The 22,318-nt window shown below is 44.5% G+C and overlaps 1 protein-coding gene across 8 annotated transcripts in view; it reads left to right on the top strand.

Annotated features, from left to right (window-relative positions):
• Positions 1-9,269: 9,269 nt before the first annotated feature.
• BANP (BTG3 associated nuclear protein) overlaps positions 9,270-22,318 on the top strand; it is a 144,869-nt gene continuing 131,820 nt past the window's right edge. For 3 of the 8 annotated variants that reach the window (XM_037040207.1, XM_037040204.1, XM_037040205.1), the window contains exon 1: positions 9,270-9,469. The gene's annotated coding sequence lies outside the window, so the exon portion shown is untranslated. The remainder of the gene's footprint in view (positions 9,470-22,318) is intronic. The other 5 variants (XM_037040210.1, XM_037040212.1, XM_037040209.1 and 2 more) reach the window with 3 other exon arrangements.

The raw sequence follows: 22,318 nt of genomic DNA, 5'->3' as shown, positions 1-22,318 counted from the left end.
GTCGATTGGACCCACCTGTTTTTGTAAAAATTCATGCAAACCATGAGCCCTGATGGTTAAATTTTAACCCACCGCAGCTTCCAGGATGACATTTGGTTTAGTTAGAGGTGTCTGTGACTTGTGGCCTTCACCATGGCCAGGTCCCTGGAGCCACCGTGCTTTGATCCGGTAAACAGCTGAGTCAGAGAGCAGGGCAGGTGCTCTGCTGTAAGTCCAGGGGAGTCAGGGAGGGCACACTGGGGAGACCGAAAGCCCTGCTCTTGGTCTTGACCTCTAGTTTGGAATGGGCAGCTCTCCAGCCTCAGGCTGCTCCAGGCCAGGCACAAAACCATGCTATGTGTGTATGCACAGGAACAGCAGGTTCACAAGTGTAGGAATCAGCCAAAGCTGCGGGTTGGTGGGGCATTTGAGCAGGTGACCTCTCTGCCTAGGTGTCCTGGAAAAGCAGCCACTCCCCACTGTCCATGAAACAGACAGGGTTTGATACGAATCTGTTCTGCCCCAGGTAATCTGTCCCGGTTGGCTCAGACACTCCCAGGTTGTGGTGCTTCTTCTTTCATGCACAAATCTGTCCACATTTGGGCAGTAATTTAGATGGTTCCCCTCTTATACAGCTTGTAATATTTGTACATGCCGGACAACAAAAGAACTTACTTTGGACCTCACAGTATTTTATCCCACAGACACTTTTTTTTTTAGAGGGGGAGGGAAGGAGAGAAATATCAATGTATGGTTGCCTCTCGTGAGTCCCCTGCTGGGAACTAGCCTGCAACCCAGGCATGTGCCCTGACTGGGAATCGAACCGCGATCATGTGGTTCGCAGGCCTGCGCTCAATCCACTGAGCTACACCAGCCAGGGCTATTCCACAGACACTTTTTACCCATGAAATAAAGACTACAGGGTTGGAGAAGTTTGTACTTTTTTTTTGGTGGGGGGGGGTGTTAAATCTGTAGGCTTCAAGGGGACAAGGGATATCATAACTTTAAAAAATATTTTTTAAATTTATTTTTAGAGAAAGGGGAAGGGAGGGAGAAAGAGAGGAGAGAAACATNCACAAGTGTAGGAATCAGCCAAAGCTGTGAGGTTGGTGGGGCATATGAGCAGGTGACCTCTCTGCCTAGGTGTCCTGGAAAAGCAGCCAGTCCTCATTGTCCATGAAACAGACAGGGTTTGATACGAATCTGTTCTGCCCCAGGTAATCTGTCCTGGTTGGCTCAGACACTCCCAGGTTGTGGTGCTTCTTCTTTCATGCACAAATCTGTCCACATTTGGGCAGTAATTTAGATGGTCCCCCTCATTATACAGCTTGTAATATTTGTACATGCCGGACAACAAAAGAACTTACTTTGGACCTCACAGTATTTTATTCCACAGACACTTTTTTTTTTAGAGGGGAAGGAAAGGAGAGAAATATCAATGTATGGTTGCCTCTCGTGAGTCCCCTGCTGGGAACTAGCCTGCAACCCAGGCATGTGCCCTGACTGGGAATCAAACCGCGATCATGTGGTTCGCAGGCCTGCGCTCAATCCACTGAGCTACACCAGCCAGGGCTATTCCACAGACACTTTTTACCCATGAAATAAAGACCACAGGGTTGGAGAAGTTTGTACTTTTTTTTTTTGGTGGAAGGGGTGTTAAATCTGTAGGCTTCAAGGGGACAAGGGATATCATAACTTTAAAAAATATTTTTTAAATTTATTTTTAGAGAAAGGGGAAGGGAGGGAGAAAGAGAGGAGAGAAACATCAGTGTAGTTACCTCTCACGTGCCCCCTACTAGGAACTTGGCCCACAACCTAGGCATATGCTCTGACTGGGAATCGAACCAGAGACCCTTTGGTTCGCAGGCCTGCACTCTATCTACTGAGCCACACCAGCCAGGGCTGGATATCATAACTTAATATAGACTCCTAGGATCTTAGATCTGAAAAACCCACAGAACAGGGGTTCTGAACCTGGAGTCCACTTGTGGGCTCCCAGGAACCTAAGAATCTCATTGATTCCTTGTGTGATTGGTCTATAGCTCTCATCCAATTCTCTGATGGACCCACGAGTTTGATTGCCTTTGTTGCAATCAACAAAAAAAAATACAACTTGAATATTTGTGCTTTTCTTTCCACAGTGTTGCTTTACAGATACACCCACCCTCAGGTAGCTTGCTTCATCCATCCATTCATTCACTTCATTCATTCACTTCTTCCTGTTTCATTATCTGTAGAGTGGGGAAATGACACTCTGTTGCATTGCCATGAGGGTTTAATGAATTGATGTGAGTGGAGTGCTTAGAATGGAACTACTGCTATGACTACACACCAAGCATCAAGTTACAGGCCCGGGGGAGTGCAGGTGTCCCCTGGCATGAGCAGACCCGCCAGCCGACACTGGTAGGTCCCCTCTCCTCTCAGGGGCATGCCCTCTGCCATTCCAGGCTGCCCTGCCATCTTTGACCTGCCTACTTAAGGTAGATTGCGTCACTGGCCATCCCAGTGGGGGTGGCGTCTCCCTGTCTTCCATAGCCACACGGCAGGGCTCTGCTTCACTTAGAGAAGGTCATTCCCCACCCTGTCCCGCACATCCTTCGCAGCTGACGGATACATCATTTCAGTCACTGTTAACAATAGACACTGAAGTCTCTGCCATTAACATGTATCTAAAAGCCACACCCTGTACAAGCAGTTCAAAGGTAGAAAGTAAAAGTTTCTCTTTCCCAGAGTGAACTACTGATTGCAGTTTCCTGTGGCTCTTTCTGGAAGTTTCCATGCTATATAAGCTTAATTTGGGGGGCTACGTTCTGAGAAACGGGTCACTCGGTAATTTTGTTGTACAAACATCATGGGGCACTTACTCAAACCAAGGTGGTCCAGCCTGCTGTAATTGTGTGCGTTCTGCTTTCATCCTACAGGTGGCAGCGTGGGTTTGTTTACACCAACGTCACCGCAGACACTGAGGAATGGTAGCGGGAGCCCTTAGCGTTGGCTTTCCTTTTTCTCTTTATAGTTATATTTCATTGATTATGCTATTACAGTCGTCCTGAGTGTTCCCCCATTGCCCCCCTCCACCCAGCACTGCCCACTCCCTCAGGCAACACCTTCACCATTGTTTGTGTCTATGGGTCACGCATGTAAGTTCTCTGGCTTCTCCATTTCCTATGCAGTACTTTACATCCCCATGGCTATTTTGTACCTACCTATTCTTAATCCCCCACCTCTTCACCCATCTCCCCGTAGCCCCCTCCCATCTGGTAACCCTCAAAATGCTCTCTGCATCCATGATTCTGTTTCTGTTCTTCTTGTTTGCTTAGTTTGTGTTTTAGAATCAGTTGTTGATAGATATGTATTTTTTGCCATTTTATTGTTCATAGTTTTGATCCTCTTTTTCTTAAATAAGTCCCTTTAACATTTCACATAATAATGGTTTGGTGATGATGAATTCCTTTAGTTTTTTCTTATCTGGGAAACTCGGTATCTGCCCTTCAATTCTAAATGATAGCTTTTCTGGGTAGAATAACCTTGGCTGTAGGTCCCTGCTTTTCATGACTTTGAATAGTTCTTGCCAGTCCCTTCTGGCCTGCAAAGTTTCCTTTGAGAAATCAGCTGACAGTCTTATGGAAACTTCCCTGTAGGTAATTAACTTCTTTTCTCTTTCTGCTGTTACAATTCTCTTTTTGTCTTTAACCTTTGGCATTTTTAAAAATTTTTATTTATTTATTTTTAGAGGTGAAGGGAAGGAGAGAGGGAGAGAAATATCAATGTATGGTTGCCTCTCATGCGTCCCCTGCTGGGAACTGGCCTGCAACCCAGGCATGTGCCCTGACTGGGAATCGAACCGCGATCCTCTGGTTCGCAGGCCCGCGCTCAATCCATTCAGCTACACCAGCCAGGGCTTAACCTTTGGTATTTTAATTATGATGTGTCTTGGAGTGAACCTCTTTGCATCCATCTTGTTTGGGACTCTGTGCTTCCTGGACTTGTATGTCTATTTACTTCATCAAATTAGGGAAGTTTTCTTTCATTATTTTTGCAAATAGATTTCCAATTTCTTGCCCTTTCTTTTCCTTCTGGCATCCCTATGATGCAAACATTGGACCTCTTGAAGTTGTCCCAGAGGCTGCTTACACTCTCCTCATTTTTTGTGATTGTTTTTGCTTCTTGTTATTCTTTTTAGTTGTTTTTTGTTTCCTTTTGTTCTAAATCATTGATTTGATGCTCAGCTTCATCCACTCTACTGTTGTTTCCCTGTAAATTATTCTTTATTTCAATTAGTGTGTCCTTTGTTTTTGACTGGGTCTTTGTTATGCTGTTGAGGTCCTCCCTACGTTCCTCAAGCATCTTTATAATCAGTGTTTTCAACTCTGCATCTGATGGATTTCTTATCTCCATTTTGTTTAGTTCTTTTTCTGAAGTTTTGATCTGTTCTTTCATTTGAGCCACATTTCTTTGTCTCCTCATTTTGGCAGCTTTCCTGGGTTTATTTCTATGTGTTAGGTAGAACTGCTTTGACTCCATGTTTTGGTAGTATGGCCTAATGTAGTAGGTGTCCTGTAGGGTCCAGTGGCACAGCCTCCCCATCACCCAAGCGGGGTATTCAAGGTGTGCCCTTCGTGTGGGCTGAGTACAGCCTTCTCTTGTGGTTGAGCCTTGGCTGCTGTTGGCAAATCAGTGGGAGGGATCTACTCAGGCTAGTCAGATGTTGGCAGTGACCAGTGACCACAAACCTCCACCCTGTATGAAGGATCTGCTGTGCAGGGACAGGATGGTGGTGCTCAACTGTCTATAGCTGTCCACTGGGTGTGCTGGCCCTGGGGTTCCCCAGGTGGTACAGGCCAACGTCTACCCCAACCTATGTTTTGCCTGGGGCCACCCTGCATGAACTAAAAAGCAATTTAAGATGGCTGCTACTTGTGCTGGGCTTGGAGACTCCTAGGCAAAACCAAGCTGCGTATCTAGGCTGGTTGCTGCTAGTACGGGCCTAAGGCTCACTGAGGCCAGCTGTTGCTTGTTTGATAGGATTTAGGAAGTGGAAGTTGCGAAGCATGAGCCAAGACTGGAAGGAAAAGCACTTGAGTGGGCCTATAAGTTGGGTGGGGCAGAGTCTCTGGGGATCTCCAAGGCGGGTCAAACAGTGTTAAGCCAGGTTGATGAAATCTCAGCTATGGCACCAGCTTGCTAGCTCTGTGGGGAGAAGGTTTAGAAAAGGGACAATGGCCTTACCTTGATGTCACATACTTCAGTTTTTCCCTGTATGCCACTGGTACGTTTCAAGCTGCTACCCCAGTGCTGGAACTCAGAGGGATTGAGTCTGAGTAAATCCATGTATGGGTTCTTTTAGAGGAACTGCCTGGGGCTCCTCCACTGACTCAATCCCCCTGGTGTTTGCAGCCTGAAATTGTGGGAACTTATCTTCCCGGGACTGGAACCCCAGGCTGGGCGGCCTTTTGAGGGGCTGAAACTCCTTGTTCCTAAGATATACGTCCCAAATTTTAAAATATATATATATTTTTTAAGATTGTGTTTATTTTTAGAGAGAGGGGAAGGGAAGGATAGAGGGAGAGAAACATCAATATGAGGTTGTCTCACATGCACCCCTTACTGGGAACCTGGCCCACAACTCAGGCATGTACCCTGACTGGGAATTGAACCAGTGACCTTTTGGTTTGCAGCACAGTACTCAATCCACTGAGTCCCACCAGCCAGAGCTCCCTACCAAATTTTCATCTGCCACACGTGGGTGAGAGACCAGCCCATTCTGCTTCTGCTTCTCCCTTACCAGGCTGAACGAATGTGGTTTCTTCAATTCTGTAGTTGTTAAACTTCCGTTCAACTTGATTTCTGATGGTTCTAAGTGATGGTTGTTCTATATTTTAGTTGTAATTTTGGTGTGGTTGTGCAAAGAGACAAGCCGTGTCTGCCTGCGCTGCCATCTTGACCAACCCAAAGTCGGACTTCTCTTTTCATAATCAAAGTGTCTCAGTTAAGCTCTGATTGCCACTTCAAAGCTGGCTATCTCAATTTAATGCAGTATTAGTCACATACTAGCTAAACAGCCAGGTCACTTCCCACACGGAGACACCTTTGTTTAGAGATCTTGGTTGATTTAATAACTGACTGTGTCGGCTCACTTGGTTTCTTCTCCTCCCACTCTTTACATTCTTGTACTTGTATTTTAATTAGTTAATTAATTTTATTCCTCAGCCAAGGATATGTTTTTTTTCTATTGACTTAAGAGAGAGAAAAACATTGATGCGATGCCTCCTATACATACCCCCAGTGGGGATCAAACCCACACACTTTTGGTATATGAACTGGTGCTCCAACCAACCGAGCCACCTGGCTACAGCTCTTGCTCTTATATTTTTAAATTGAGCAATAGTGAGTGAGTCCATGGAGCCCAAGCCCCCACGCTGGACCTCAATAAAATCAGAACTGCAGGCCCATTCTCTCTCTCCACCAGTGACCTGGCTGGCTGTCCCCTGGTGTGCTTGTAAGCTCCAGGATATGCAAGTCCACCTCCCAACTTTTCATTTATGTGAATCCTCAAGTTCCTTTTATTTATTTATCTATGTTTTAATTTATTGATTTTAGGGAGAGGGAGGGAAAGAGAAAAACATTGATCTGTTGTCCCACTTATTTATTTATGCATCCATTGGTTATTCTTGTATGTTCCTTGACCAGGAATAGAACCCACAGCCTTGGCCTATTGGGATGATGCTCTGACCAACTGAACTACCCAGCCAGGGCCTGTACGTTCCTTTTGCTAAGCTAGTTAATTTTTTTTCCTCTGTATTCCAAAGGATGCTAACATGACATGCATGGTCTAAGTGCTCCCTAACCAGAAAGTAGCAAGTGGCACAGCCACTCAGGGCACAAGTACATGGCCTAACTACCTTTGCGGCCACATCTCACAACCTTGCTCCTCAAAGTTCTAGCCCTGCAATGGCTGTGTGAGCTGGGGGGTGTTACTTAATCTCTCTGAACTTTGTGTTCTTCACAAAGAAGAGGGATTAAAATAAGACGTGTGTGGCTCAAGGCATGGTAACGTAGCACGTGGTAATATGTCATTTCCTGAGTCAGATACTCTGCTAAACCCTTTACAAACTCTGCTTCATGGATTCCTCCCCAGATCCTCATGAGCTGTGAGTGTGAAGCCTCAGCCCCTCACCACAGAAGAGCTCGAATACAAAGCCCAGGTCAGGCCTGCTCCTATAAACGGGTGTGCTCAGCTTTCCAGGGAAATTTTTTTTTTGGCAACTAAGGGCTTCATGAGTAAGTCACTTTTCTCTACCCTAGTGACATCGTCAGGAATAGAACCATTCTGAAGGATTCCAGGTTGTGCTAAGGTGGGCATTACCTGGTATTGAGGAAGGTGTCTTTGAGATCTTTGCAAATGCCCAGTGCATGTACATCTAAGTAGTCCCCAATTTCTGGCATCATTCAGGCCAGAGTGCACCTCCCTTTCTTCCTATAAAGTCCCCACAAACATGACTTCAGCCTAATTAACTTCAGGAACTTTCACTGGATTCTTATATACACTGATTGGCAGGGAGAAGGGTCCTCTGTGGTCATGGAGTGACCCTTCATTGGTAGACAGCTGTCTTTGTCAATTTCAAACTATCTGCATTTTTTAACCAGCCGGATATGAATACTGACCCCTTCCTCTATTTGAGCTTCCTGGGCAGCAACATGAGAAAAGAAATAAATCTGAAACGCTGAAAACAAAAAATAGAAGTCAGTAACTCCAACACAGTACAATTATAATTTTAATTGACTTAATTTCTGACCATGACTTAGTCATCCATGTCTTGGAGCGAAGCAGTGCACAAGGCCTGGGCAGGAAGGAGCAGGCAAAACCACACCTGGGAAAGAGCGGCAGGTGAGGATTTTGCGATACTTTGAAATAATGTGAAAAACACAATTCTATGTTTATCTGCTGTTCTGTCAAATGCAGCATAGTAAGAATTCTTACATGGTTCAGTGTTTGTGTTTGGCTGTGATGGAGGCAGAGGGGTAGAAGGCACCGCTGTCTGGGACTTGCCCCACGCCCCATCTCAGGATGGCTGTGAGTGTTTGGAACACTCCCACCCTCCATGTGAGTGCCCTCTGGCGTTTGGGATTCCAAATCCTGCTTCTGTCTCTTTCCAGCCATGTGAACTTGCTGAGCAATTTTCCCATTCTTTGTGGGCTTCTCATTTCTACGTAGGATTTCTCTCATTTCCCTATCAGTAGCTTTTCCAGAGGACCTTCTGTGGTTCTTCTTTGGAGTTTATTTAAGGCACTTTGCCTGCAAAGGAATCCAGTGACCAGCTTCAGCAGAAACCCTGAGTGATAATTCTGGAAGAGACTTAACAAGGTTGCACAGCTGTTTGCTGCCCTAAATCAGGTTTTTATTATTGGCAAAAGGGAAATGAGCAAGATACTCATGTAAAGCATTTTCTTTTCCAAATGGAAATAGTTCCATCGTCTTGCGTTAGGATGATCAAAGGAATTCTTGCTCAGTGTAGCAACTCAGAAAATACAGGCGAGTATAAAGAAGAAAAATGAAAAACAATGGTAATTCTCGCACACATGAAAAGCAATAATGATGCCAGTGAACAGGAATAACATTCCTGGGAATTGTCCATAATTTGGGAATTTTTTTCTACGAGAACCCACAAACGCGCAGTTATACTATATAAATATATTATATCCACATTCATACTATATTTATATTCATATAGCTTATCTTTACATTGGCACATATGATATATAACATATTAATTACATGGAAAACATACCACATATAATAAGTACATTTTTACCACGCACGTGCACTCAAGATTGCATTTATGATACTGGGAACCCTTAAGCAACACCTATTTTCGGGGGGAAACCCCGTCAGAGCGGAAACGCTTGCACAGTCCGGGAGCAGACAACCCCCACCCTCCGCCCCCGAGCACATGAACTACAAGTCCCAGCAACCAACGGCGCGGACCCGGCGACCAGGGTATGAAGAGACTACCAGTACCGGCAGGCACGGCGCAGACGCCGGGACTACTAGTCCTAGAATGCACCGCTCGCGACTCGCGCAGGGACCTCCGGGATGTGTAGTCGTTGGGGGACTAATTCCTATTCATTCTATCTCAAAGAAAATGCAAATTTCTCCAACAGCCCACCGATGCGACTTATCACCGGATACCGAGAAACCCGGGCGCACCCTAATAACTCTTCGGGTGTCCAAACCGTGGCGCGGGGGCAGGGCGCTTGCGCATGCTCGAGTGTCACCGGCGCTGGCGATAGCGCAAGCTAGAGGCCTAAGGCTGTAGGCCCCGCCCCGGCTCTAGGAGCACCGTCCGGGGAACTTGCGCAGACTGTATAGGGTGGAGGGCCGCGGGAAGCGACTTGTAGCGCCTGCGCAGATCCACTGCTTCTCTCGCGAGGACGGGCGCCATTATCGCAGCTCCCCGACAAACACCACGAGAATTCCGCAGCCCACACGGTAATTGCAGCTCCCGCAGCCGGTCGCGTCTCCACCTCCCCCTTCCCGCGGGGCGAGAGCGAGAGCGAGATCTCCCCTCTTCCCTCCTCCCCTCGCCTTCCTCCGGCCGCGGCTCCCGCGTCTGTCACCCCTGCCTGGGACTCCCTGCCTGGCCCGCCAACGGCCCGCTGCCTCCGTCCGGTTGCCCCTTCAGCGCCCCCGGGCTCCGCCGCCCTTCCCCCCTTTATCTGCGGGCACTCTTTCTCCCCTCGCCGTTCTTTTCAGCTTTGTCAACCTCCCGGACGCCCCATCGGTCTCGGCGTCCCCGGGCACCACCGCCCCCCCTTAGTCCTGCCGGCACCACCTTAACCCCCGCTGCTCCTCTCAGCCCCTCCTGGCGCGCCCTCAGCTCTGCCAGCCCCCCGGGTTCTGCGGCCCCCCAGTCCCTGCGTTCTTCTGTGGGCGCACGTCGCTGTACCCCCGGCATTCGGATACTGGGGCGGCTGGGTCAAAGGGCCGAGAGCAGGCTTGTTTTCTTCCCAGATGAGGCTCTTGCTTTCTTGTCATTAATTTTCTTTTGCACTTGCAATCTCCCTCCCTCCCCTCCGCCCCCGTGCGGTGCGCCGCGTAGGACGGTCCGGGTGACAGGTCCTGTCCCCTGTCCCCTGCCAGCTGCCTTTAAACTTGGGGAGCAGCCCTGCGAAAGTTGCTCCTAGACGTCCCGAAGGCCGCCCTGCATACTGACGGCTTACAGTAGCGGGAGGGGGCGGGCTGGGTCTTGCTTCTTTGGGGGCATGGGAAACTGAAAACGCACCCAAAGGACCCTGCGGTGTGGTAGTTCCTGTCAGTCCGACTTCCGACTCGGCTGCCATCCTGAGTTACCAATGTGAGATGGAGCCCCTAGAGTCAGGAACACAAACAGCATCCTCTTAATTTGCTTATAGTTTCACAAAGGAAAATAGGGGCATAAAGTGCCGGCTTAGGAATAGACAACTTCAGACTTCGGAGAGGATTCAGATCCGGAGAAGATCCACTTATCCAGACCTTGATAAATGAGGATTTCACGGTTCCCCCCCACCCCCATACTTGTTGCTATTTCTGTGGTTTAATCCTTTAGGAATGTGACCCATGGCTGAAAAAGAGGTACATCCCACCTCCATTGGGAGCGAATTGGATATATTGCCATAGTAGAGGAACTGATTTGTTTCTGATGAGACGGGAGGGATTACTTTGATATTGGGGAAGTAAGTATTCCCCGAAGAACTGTCAACAGGAGTGACTTCGAGGGATAGAGGGCTTGCCTGCCCGGACCAGGGAGGGCACAGTTTAGAGTCTGGTGATGGAACAGGTGATTGCTCTCTATTTGCAGTTACCTGTTCTTCCCAGATGCCTTTGAATGTACTACAAGGCCTGATTGGGTTGGTAAAACTAGCACCAAACTAAACCAATTGATGCGAGGAGACAGTCCTTTCTAAGGGTAGAGTTGTAACTGGAAGTTTAGGGAACAAAAATAACTGGGGATAGTTGAGTGGTTCTCAACAGTGCTGTCCCCCCTGCTTTCTGAGATTGGGGGAGGGCGAGTCAAAGGGCCGAGTGCAGGCTTGTTTTCTTCCCAAGTGAGGGAAACAGTACATCAGAAAGTAGATGATTGGATCATCCAGCTTTTAGGACAACCATGGGTACCAATACCTAGTGGTAAAACAAAACACTGCAACTGCCTATAAATTTAATTCTATATATTCAGCTCTGTTTCCCCTTTGTTTTGCACTTAATATGTTCTCGTCATGTATTCTGCCATCATTGGCTCTACTTTTTTAAAAAGCAGCTGCAGTTTACGAGTCATGCGTTGTGTCTGGGACTGCTGTTCATGTACAGTGTTTCTCATCACGGTGACCCGATGAGACAGAGATTGCCCTGTGTGGTGGATGAGGTGACCGAGACTCAAGGAGGTTAAGTGACTTGCCTAAGACACACAGAGCCAAGGGTTGAGGGTGCTTAAAAAATTAAACACACATATATTTAGTATTTTAAGTTAATGATTTTAAGTACATGATGAAATGTCATGAAAAACTTAAAATGAGAGCAACAGCCCCCATCCCACCTTTTAGTCCTCCTTCTCAGAGACTTACATCTTTTTGTTTTCTTCAAGAAGTTATTCATAGCTCTAAACAATTATTGTACACATTTTTTACTTTGTTATGATAATATGATTTAGCTCTTCACATCATATCCCATCTTTTCTACACCCTGAATTCATTAGTTCAGTTAACTGAAATTGTTTATAACTGTGCAAATATTCTTGCTTCCCAGCCAAGTAGTGCATTTTCCTTCTAATACAGCTGTTTGTTTTTTCTGTTGTTTGTAAAGGCCTTTCTTTTTCTTTGCGTTGTCTGCTTCCATCAACTTCTTACATTGTTTTACATTTTCAAGGATAAGTGTCAGATCTCTCTAACCCTGCCTCTCCAGCCCTCTGTCCTCCTTTTCTGATCTGGACTGGTTACTCCACGCCGGCACAGGCATCATCCTGATGCTTTCCTTTGTTATACACCTGGGGTTGTTCAGGACTCCGTGTTTTAATCTTGGCTTTCTTCATTTCAGTGAGAACCTTTAGCCAAGTTGTCTTATTCCTTGTGGGTAACTTTTTAGGATCCTCTTTGGTTTTAGGGCATTTCCAGAGTGCCAGAGGATGTGCTCTTTGATCCTGGGGGCTTGGCCTTCTGCTCTGAGAAAGTCTCTTGCGTCATTTATTTGAGAATTTCTTCTCCTCTTTTACTGTTCACTTTTCCAAGTTCCTATTAGTTTGATGATGGACATCTTGACCCTCTGAATCTCTTGTCTTTTATCTTCTTCCTGTGTTATTTTATTCTTGTTTCTGGCAGAAGGCTTCAGTTTTTATTCCAACTCTTTTAAATTTGTTGCCATTATTGAAATTTTAATTTCCAAGAGTGTATTTGTTCTGTCCTTTTTCATAGTAGCTTGTTGTTTTTATGCATCATCTCCTTGATACTGAGAGTACTAATGGGGATTTTTTTTTCAGTTCTTTTTTTGTTCTCTGATTTCTTGTTTCATCTAGTATCACTGTTGTCTGTCCTTTTAAAAAATACTGGCTTTTTGCTTTGTATGGTGAGTACTCCTTAATTATTGGTAATTGTTGTTGTCTAAAGCAAGAGGAAGCTGATAAATCTGAGTCTTAGGGCTGGCTTTGGAAATGTGTAGGTCTCCCTGTGGGTGATTGGGAACTTGTTAGTATGCTTGGAACTGGAATGCCAGATGGCAGGTCTTTGCTGGGCCTTCCCACTTAAGGAAGACCCCTTCAGTTAGTGGCTGCACCATTTGGCCTAGGAGTCCCCTCATATAGCTCTTGTGTGCCAGGACTGTCTTCTGTGTGCAGGCACAGCCCTCGGTCTCTGCCGAGGGCCCTGCATTTGGGTCTTGGTGTGCTGCAGGCTTGGAGCCCTCCTCTGGCTGTGCCCACTCTTGTGTGCTTCACACTGCTATTTCCTTTGCCCTCGTTAGATTCTCTTGACCTGCCAGAAATTTGAAGCTCTTGTCTGCCATCTTATTTTCTTTCTTATAGGTATTACACGATGTTAAAAATAATTTTAGTGGGATAAGCAGAGGTCCCATGTGTACTGACCAATCCCTTATAAGGAATCCCAATTCCTTACTGTATGCAGGAATTCTAGAACCTGTGCTGCCATCACTGTGCTCCCTTCTTGTGCCCCTGCGTGGCCTAGGTGATGACGTCCACTACCAGTGGACCTGGGGCCAGTTATGATCCCCATGGCTGCTTCCGTATTGCAAGTATGGGTGGATGGTGTGCATTCCTTGTGGAGGGTCTCCTGGCTCTGCAGCGCTGGAGGGGGTGCCAGGCCCCATTGGGGAGGGCCAACCATAGATGGATCTTGTAGCAAAGATTGTGATTTCAGATTCTTTAGTTGGCTTCTCACTGTATCATGGTGCTAAAAGAACATTTCAGTGTGCCAAAATGTAAGGACTGCCTCTAGTTAAGGAGTGATTACTGTACTTCAAGTATAATCTTGATGCCTTTTAGTTGATTATCCTTTGGAAATTGTGCCCTGGGAAATAAAAAATACATCAGCTGTGTTTGCCCAGGCCTTGTCTAGCGAAGTAGTCCACGGGCCAGCAGCACCACCATCACAGGGCATTTCAGAGAATGGCAGATTCAGGCCCTGTCCAGACGTGGGTTCAGAATCTGCAGCTTTTGTAAATTTAATTTTGAAGTAGTTTTAGACTTACAAAATAGTTGCAAAAGTTGTTTAGAGAGCTTCTCTACTCTCTTTACCTACTTTCCGTAATGCTGACATCTTACATAATCTAATATCCTTATGAAAACCAGAAAATTAATATCAATACAGTATATTAACTAAATTATAGATCTTACTGAATTTCATCAGTTTTCCACTAATACCCTTTTTCTGTTTCAGGATCTACTCCAGGATCCCACTGTTCATTTGTCATGTTGCCTTAGGTCTCCTCTGATCTGTGATATTTACGTAGCCCCAAAGTATCTCCCCCAATATATTTATAAATTGCAAAGGGAAAAATAGTAACTTCACAGTGAAGAGCCTGGCAGATACCACCCTAACATCGCCAGTAATGAGATATAATGATATCATGTGACCTGGTATGATGCACTGAGTCAGAAATACATACTCTCAGTGTAGTCATGAGAAAACTCAAAATTGAGGGACATTCACTAAAGTAATGATGAGTGCTTTTCCAGGTTTTTCTGTTTAACAGAAATTTATTTTCTCATAGTCCCTGGAGACTAGAAATCTGATATCAAGATGTTAGCAGGTGTGGTTCCTTCTGAGTCCTGCCTCATTGGTTTGCTGTGTAGTGAGCACTGAATATATGCACTGTCCTAAGTGCTCTGCATATGTAAATTCATTCTGTATAGCAACTTGGTGGGGTAGGCGCCATTACTTGGTAGATGAAGATAAAGGCGCAGGAAGTTGAAATGACTTGCAAGTAATGGGGCTGCTCTTCTAAGCAGGCAATAGGGCTTCAGGATTGTATGCTTATCCATTGCAGGGTAGGAGCTCTCCCCTACTTCGTGCCTACTGGTCGCCTGCATTAAGCATTTCACAGACAGGATGGCATGTGATCCTCACAGAAACAGATTGCTGCTATTTTACAGATTTGGAAACAGACTCATCTTTCCTTTGGGAAGCAGACAGCTTATATGCATACACTTTATTAACAGGTACAAAATAATAGCAAACAAAGTTACAGCTGCAATCAAAATGTGCAGAACCAAAGAAATGATATGAATATGTTTGCCAAATCTATTTAAGTTAGCATTCACTTAATGAATTTTCTGAGGTTTAAGTAACTTAAAACGAGAAGCTGTGTGACGGAGGAGTGATTTGTATCGTACTGGTTTTCCCCAGAAGTTAAACAGCTTGGGCTACTAGTACTCCCAGGTTTGTGAACTGGTCTTTCTCTTCTAAAACAGAAGCAGTGCTGTGACGAATTCAGTAAAAGGCTTTTTAAAATTTTTTGTTTTATTTTATTTTGTTAGGAAAAGGCAGTCCCAGAGATTTTTGAGAAAGCTAATTTTGTTGCTAAGAATGTACCCTGAATTCTTGGGTCATCACCTAGTGGGTGTCAATATTAGCATCAGCTGAGGTCAAACCTGACAGAGGCTGTCAGAAAATGTATAAAAGGCAAATAGGAATGGTTTCCATGCTTCTTTCTCTTCTGTTGAGGTTTAAAGTTGCGTATGAACTTTAACTTCGAGGTTTTGATATAACTGAAAAAATATATAAACTTAATAAACTTTCTCTCATTTCTTGAAGTATCCCTCATTACCAAACAGTAGTGTGGGGATCTTTTTCTGATCCGTTGTTTTTTAAGTGCATATGCTTTTTTTTCCAGGTTGGTTTTCAGGATAAAGCAAATAGTTCTTTTTCTTAAAAACGTAATGCTTTCCCCAAATATTTTCTTTTATTATTGTAAAGCAGCATATCAATGTAAAATAAAATTCTGAAAAAAAATCCTGTAATCCCATCACATTAATGTTATATATCTGAGAATACTTTTCCAGTTTTTTTAAATCTTCAAAAGACACTTTTAAAATATCATATGACTACATACATACATAACTTTCAGTGACTTTCACTTAAAAGTATGACATTGTTACTTTCCCTGTGTCTGTAGTTCTCATGATAAGCATTTCTTTGAGTAGATGGATTATTACTTGCTTAGCTATTGTTTTATTATTGGTCACTTAGGTCGTTTTTTGTTATTCTCTAGATGGAACGTGGCCATGAATAGAAGTGTCCAGTCTTGAAAGACTCAGAATTTGCATTTAAAAAGGTGCCAGGTGTTGTATATTCACTTTGATGCTGAAGAAATAATTCCTGTGCTAGATTGTCGCCAAGGAAATAAGAGATAATGAACCACAAACCTTGTTTTGTGGGCTGGTAAATAGGTGCATTAGGCACAGGTTCTAGATGAGTTTGCATTAATGGTTTATTGATAACACCTGTTATAGCTTATTAGCCTTAATTTCTTTTTCTGATCTTCATCTATACCACAGATGGCAAACACAAGTCCGGAGGGCGGAATCCGGCCCTCCACATTGTTTTATCCGGCCAGGCACCTTGTTTCTACCCAGCTGCAGTGCCGAGCTCCTTGCCCCTAGTTAAGGAGCAGTTACATATATATATACAGTCCTAAAGTTACGTTTGGCTCTTTGAAGGCAACCACGAGGCTGATGTGGCCCCTGGTGAAAATGAGTTTGACACCCCTGATCTATACTGTATGTGTCCTGAAAACATTAGCTATACAATTAAATATGTTACATGACAGAGCAAGACTGACTTTAAAATGCCCGTGCAACTTAACCACTTTAACTACTTAAATCTGGAAACATTAAACATTTTCTCATTTTGAAGAAAAGGCTTCTGGAGGAAAATCCATATTAAGGGTCTCCATGACTGTCTCAGATAAGAGCTTTAGAAGTCCTCACTGTATCAGAGGTAAATAAAGATTGTTCCTGTGTTTTGTGACTTCATATACATGGTGGTAATAAAAACAAATCACATAATGAATTGTTCATCAGAAGTGCTCTGATCATTCTGAAATGTTCAGTTCGGGGGCATGTGAGGAGTGTTAGAGACTTTGAGAAGAGATCTTCAGTGGGGTCATATGGTTGCAGTTTGCTCTTAAAGAGCTATACTTGTTTTCTTGTTCATGGACAGTACCTGGAGCTCATTCAGCACATCACAGAAGAGGAGAATCTTAGCGGTCATCTCTGCGCTCTCAAATAGTTGTGTTTTTTAAATTGTATTTTTTCCATTACTATTTATCCTCCCAAGCAAATAGTTTAAAGAACACTTAACTCTTGGGTTTCCCACTTTTGTCTTGTGCAGGTTGTGAAACTACTTAAAAATGATCTCGTTTTATGCCTTCTGCCTTTCCTTATGGCTCTGTCTGTCCGCTGTCCAGGGCTGTGCTCAGCCTGTCCTCTCAGAAGACAGGGTGTCCGTCCTCAGTCGTAGAAGGCAGGGAGCAGGAGGAATGCCCTTGACCTCTGCTTAATCCCCCAGTGCACTGGTGAGGTTGGGCATCTACAGCATGGTGCCTCAAAGTAAGTCTAAAAAGAAGCAGAGCTTGATGTCAGACCAGGAGCCTCCCATTGCTTGAAACCTGTGGGTGATCTTGAATTAAAATATGATGGAATCATTAACTTCTTAAGCCACAAGTAGATAGTTTGCCCAAAATCACATGAACTGGTTTCTATTTTCAATTCGCTGCATCTTTCACAGTTACCGATTTGATTAAGTGTTTTGGACCATCTACCTCCATGGTGGGGTGACAGTCAAATTCGCTTTGTCCCCTTAAGGAGCCTCACATTGGTTGAGCCTCATGTGGGATGGTGGTGGTGTTGGTGACTGGGTGCCCCAGACAGATAAGCTGCAAGGTTGGATTGTTTACAAGGTACAATCATAGAAGAATAAAATCTGTCAGAAAAGGCCATAGAGGGTGAAGAGGTGAGAACAAGTTTTTTAGTTAAGTCCCTGAAAAAGTTGAGAAATGGAATTGAATGTGTGGAAACTGACTACCATTACTTTGTCCTAAGTTATTTTGTATTAGCATTTAAATAGCGTGAATAATGCATTGAAAGTGAAAGTGGGCAGAAGGGCCCAGGTAGGAATGGAGGCGTGACTCTTCCCTCCAGAGTGCCAGCAGGAGACCTGGGCCTGCATCGAGTCAGTCAGGCTGGGGCCTCTGTGACTGGGCAAGGGCCTGCCCTGGCAGAACAATTAGTAATAAAGATTTACATCGTGTGCTTCAGAAGGTGCTGCTTGTGGTCTTGTGATTTTTCCTTTTTCCTCAAGGTGGAAAACCATCAAAGCAGCGGCTACCCTTTCTGAACTAGAAGTGGGTGTGGGTACACTGGCAGTGAAAACGCCGTATGTGTGCTGCTGGCGCTTCCTTGTTCGGGTGAGCTAACGTCTCCCGAATGTGGCCAGGGCGCAGGCAACTCGGCCTTACTAGGTGGAGCAGGGGAGGGCTCAGGCTGCGGTTCTCCTGTCACCCCGAAGTGCAGCCCGCGGTTCCGTCGGTAGGTGGATGGCCAGGTTGGGGCCTTCTGCCGCCAAGCCTTCCTCCCGGGAACTTTTTCATCAGTGGGAGCCAGGGATGGGCCTCGGGAGCAAAGTGCTGTGTTAGCCTTCGTTTTATGCCCAGAATACTTGTCTGAAGATGCCAAGTAATTCGAATTCCCCTTGGTTTAGGCTGGCTGACAAAGAAGGCTGGATGTCTTGTTAACCATTTAAAAGTCGCAGCTGTCAGGGGCAAGCAAATACAGGTTTGAATTAATTGGCCTTCTGGTTTTGAAATTAAACATTTTGAGATTTTGGGGGTTCAACTATTTTTGCATGTTTTTTTGCAAAATGAGGGCTTAATGTGTATTGTTATTTTAAATTTGTGTGATTTAAATCTGTAATTTGACATTGTATAAAATGCAAGCATAGGGAGGAGAAAGGAAGCTCAAGGACATACAATAAGATATGAAAGCAAATACAAACTGCTTGGGGTTCCCTGCATATGTAGTTGTTAGTAAAAAAAATTCAGTTCGACTTGCTTCATGGGTTCCCCTGGGATCACTCGAGTTCAGTAAGCCTGCTGTGCCTCATTGGAATGTCTGTGAATCCACAATCTGAATCAGAAATTGCTCTTCATGGTTAACAAGAAGTAGAGCAGGAAAAGCCAATCCAGATCTGGAGGTGAATCCTGTAATAGTGGAGGCACCTCTCAGGAGATCAAGATTACTGTTCTTCAATAATAGTCTCTAATTTCTTTATCCTTCAGTCTCAAGATTCTTTAGATGCTGCTGACGTCATTAGACACCAGGGCAGAAGTCAACAACCTTTTTTGTAAAGTGCCAGACAAATACTTTTGGCTTTGGGGGAATGCGGGTCTCTGTCACAGCAGCTTAACTCTGCCCTTGGAGGGTGGAAGCCTGCATGGGCCTGGAGTTTTTCAATAGAAGTTACCTACAAAAACTGACACCTGGCCAGATTTGGCTCTCAGGTTGTAGTTTTTGGATCCTCAAGCTCTAGACTAGAAGTACTAATGCAAGTTGGAGAAAGAAGTCATGGTTGGGAGTTCAGTAACAGTAAGATGACAACGAGGCACACTTCAGCTGGGGCCGAGCACTGTTCCGGGTGCTGCCATCTAAGGGATTACTCTCCGAGTCTCCTCTGTTGTTCCTGCTCGTCACCAGTGACCTGGAGAGCTTCGGGCAATCTGGAGGAGTCCACTGAACCCTCTCATTTATCTGGCCAAGTCACTGAGAGTGTAGGTCAGAAATGTAGTTTATTTTGAGAAAATCTTGGAAAGAAACTGTCAGTGGCAGCCTCTCAGAAGTATAATGAGCACTGACAAAGTTATGGTCAAATGAAAATGCTTTTATCCATCCTACTTTTTTTTTTTTCTTTAGAAAAAGCCTCAACATTTCTTTATAGGAATCGGGTTTCTCTCAGGCTCGGAAGTTGCAGGAATATTACAAAGAATTACAGTATAGTCTTCCTCTAGATTCTCAGATGTTGATGTTTTCTGTTCGCTTTATCCTTGCTGCTCCTCTGTACAGCTATGTGTGTACGTGTATTTTTTTCTGAACAGTTAAAATGTATCTCTTTACCTTTAAAATACATTTGTGTCTAATTTTTTTTATCGGCACCTGAGGACATTTTTTAAAATTGCTTTTAGAGGAAGGGAGAGAGAGAAAAACGTTCATGCAAGAGAGAAGCATCAGCTGGTTGCCTCCCATGTATGCCCAGACCAGGGATTGTGCCTGCATTTGGCCTGAGGATCCAACCTGCTGCCTAGGTGTGTGCCCTGGCTGGGAATTGAACCTGCAACCTTTTGGTTACAGGGTGATACTCCAACCAACTGAGCCACACCAGCCAGGAGTAAGTGTCTCTTTCTTGAAAACAAGAATGTACTTTTATATAACCATAGTACAATGATCAAAATTTATCGATGATGTAGCTCTATTATCTAAGCAACAGGTCTAATTCAAATTTTACTAGTTATCCCAATAATGTTCCTTATAGTGAAAGAAGAGGGGACTCCTTTATGAACTTTGAATGTATTTTTTTCCAAGAATGTTTGGTTTCCATGATGATCCTGTGTGGACATGTCTGCCAGGGCCATGCATGGGCCAGCCAGTGTCCACTGTATAACCTTTGTGGGCCTCCCTACACTTCTGTCCATTTTCTGCCTTAGATCACGTTACCTAGTTCTCCTTGGTTATCCACTCTGCCTCTGAGGGGCTGCACTTGCCAGACATCTTTTGTGTCGATGAGAAACCTTTGGAATGACTTCTGCATCTGCCACTTACTGCTGTTACTTCTTATTTGTTTGTTACTTGTTCTAATGACTTCAAGTTGGGAGTTAATGTTCTTTTGTTTCTGTTGCTAGTTAGGATTATAACCTCTCTTCACATTTTGGCACATGCTAGTTGTTTTGTTTGGTTTCTGTAAAACTGTGAGGTGGACAGGGGAGATTTAAGACATTTACCCCTGGACTGCTGACCACTTCCCTCCCCAAGCTTTGTAGTAGGAGGCAATAAGCAGCAGGAGCAGATGGGCAGTAAAAGGATTCCCATTTCTGGAGGGATCTGAGGGATGGATGCACCAGCCCCAAACTCCAGAGAAGGGAGGGAGAACGTGGTGATGGCCAACTTGGAGCTTAGTTAACCAGACGCAAAATGAGTTACTGTGGGAGCATTCTTTACTTCCTTTCCACCCCACACCCACTCTGCGCTACTCTGCTCTCCTTTTCTCCTCATAAATATGCATGATGCATGGTTCAGATAAGGGGAGAGGTTAGGGATGGGCTATCTGTAAAATAGGGACACACCTCCATCAAAGGCTGTGAAGATTAAATGAGATCGTGTTTAATGTAGTGCTTTGGATTCAATAAATGGTAGCTCCTGTAATTATTGTTCTGTATTATCATCAACTTTGTGCCAGGTCCTGTATCTTTTTATGCTTGTCAGCCTCAAGTGCTGCTGATTTAATTGACAGAAGTTTCCATATAGTCTGAATTTTGTCTGTGATAAATTTACATCACAGAATCTTAGAAATTTAGAATTTGACAGGAGCTTAGAGGTGTTTTAAATTAGTACAAGTTGCTGATTAAAAGCTTGGCTGTGGCTTTGAAGTGTGCACTTGTTGCAAGTGCAACTTGGTGCTGCCAGTGTCACGTGTAGGCCCACACTCGGGGTGGGGGGCCCTGCGGCCCGTGCCTAGCAGCTGTTCTCAACAGTCATTAGGTTTAAGATGCCCTCCTCTTGTCTCCAGGGAAGTGACTTTTCTCTTATACTTTGTATTGTAAATTGTGATCACTATACAGTGTTGTAATTTTGGTGTAGTATTTGTTAGTGACAAGTTTTTGAGAATTTTAAATTTTATTACATGATTTAGATAATTTGCAATGTTGAGTATGAGTTTTTGTTACCTAAGGCCAGTATTTTTAAAATATTTTATTTATTTATTTTTAGAGAGAGGGGAAGGGAAGGAAAAAGAGTGGGAGAGAAACATCAATGTGTGGTTGCCTGTCATGTGTCCCCTGCTGGGAACTGGCCTGCAACCCAGGTGTGTGCCTTGAATGGGAATCGAACCAGTGACCCTTTGCGTTACAAGCCTGTGCTCAATCCACTGAGCTACACCAGCCAGGGCACTTAAGGCCAATACTTTTTATATGAACCTGTTATCAGTGGGAAAATGACTTTAAAATTTTACCTCTAATTCAGTATTGAGTATAAAGTGAGCTATAGTTGGCTTTAAGTATATAATAATCAAAATCAATATAATGTCTTTCTGAAACACAGCTTCTATAGAGGTACAAAAATGAACATACATCACCTAATTCATTTTCACATCTCTGAGTGTTTTTCATTTTAACTGTAAAAATGTAGGTACAAGTGCGGTGAAAGTAGGAGAGAGCATTAACTGTAGCCTCCAAATATAGTATTTTCTACTTTCTTTTGACTTTTTAAAATGAGATGATTAGACCCAAGATTTCTGCTGTCCTTGCAGCTGAAAGATATGAGAGCTGTCAGGGACTTAAAGCCTGAGTTTCAGGATTATCTGTGCCTGTAGGACCATTTGAACCTGAGGGTCATTACTTTATTCACTGAACAAGTATTTGTGGATGGCTCCCATGTGTCCATCCTGGTGCTCGTGGTAGTGGTACTGCATCCCATGGTACTCTATCCCAGGCATAGAGTACTTGTTTTTACCTTACAGTGAGACTCTGAGCCACCAGCGGAGCCATTACAGCCCCAAAGTGGCCATAGACAGTATGCAGATGTGGCTGTGTTCC

Source organism: Sturnira hondurensis, unplaced genomic scaffold (assembly GCF_014824575.4).
Source record: "Sturnira hondurensis isolate 20B ecotype Veracruz unplaced genomic scaffold, ASM1482457v3 Scaffold0002597, whole genome shotgun sequence".
NCBI lineage: Eukaryota > Metazoa > Chordata > Mammalia > Chiroptera > Phyllostomidae > Sturnira > Sturnira hondurensis.
The sequence above is the reverse complement of the archived record's forward strand: the minus strand, read 5'-3'. Positions and strand labels throughout refer to the sequence as shown.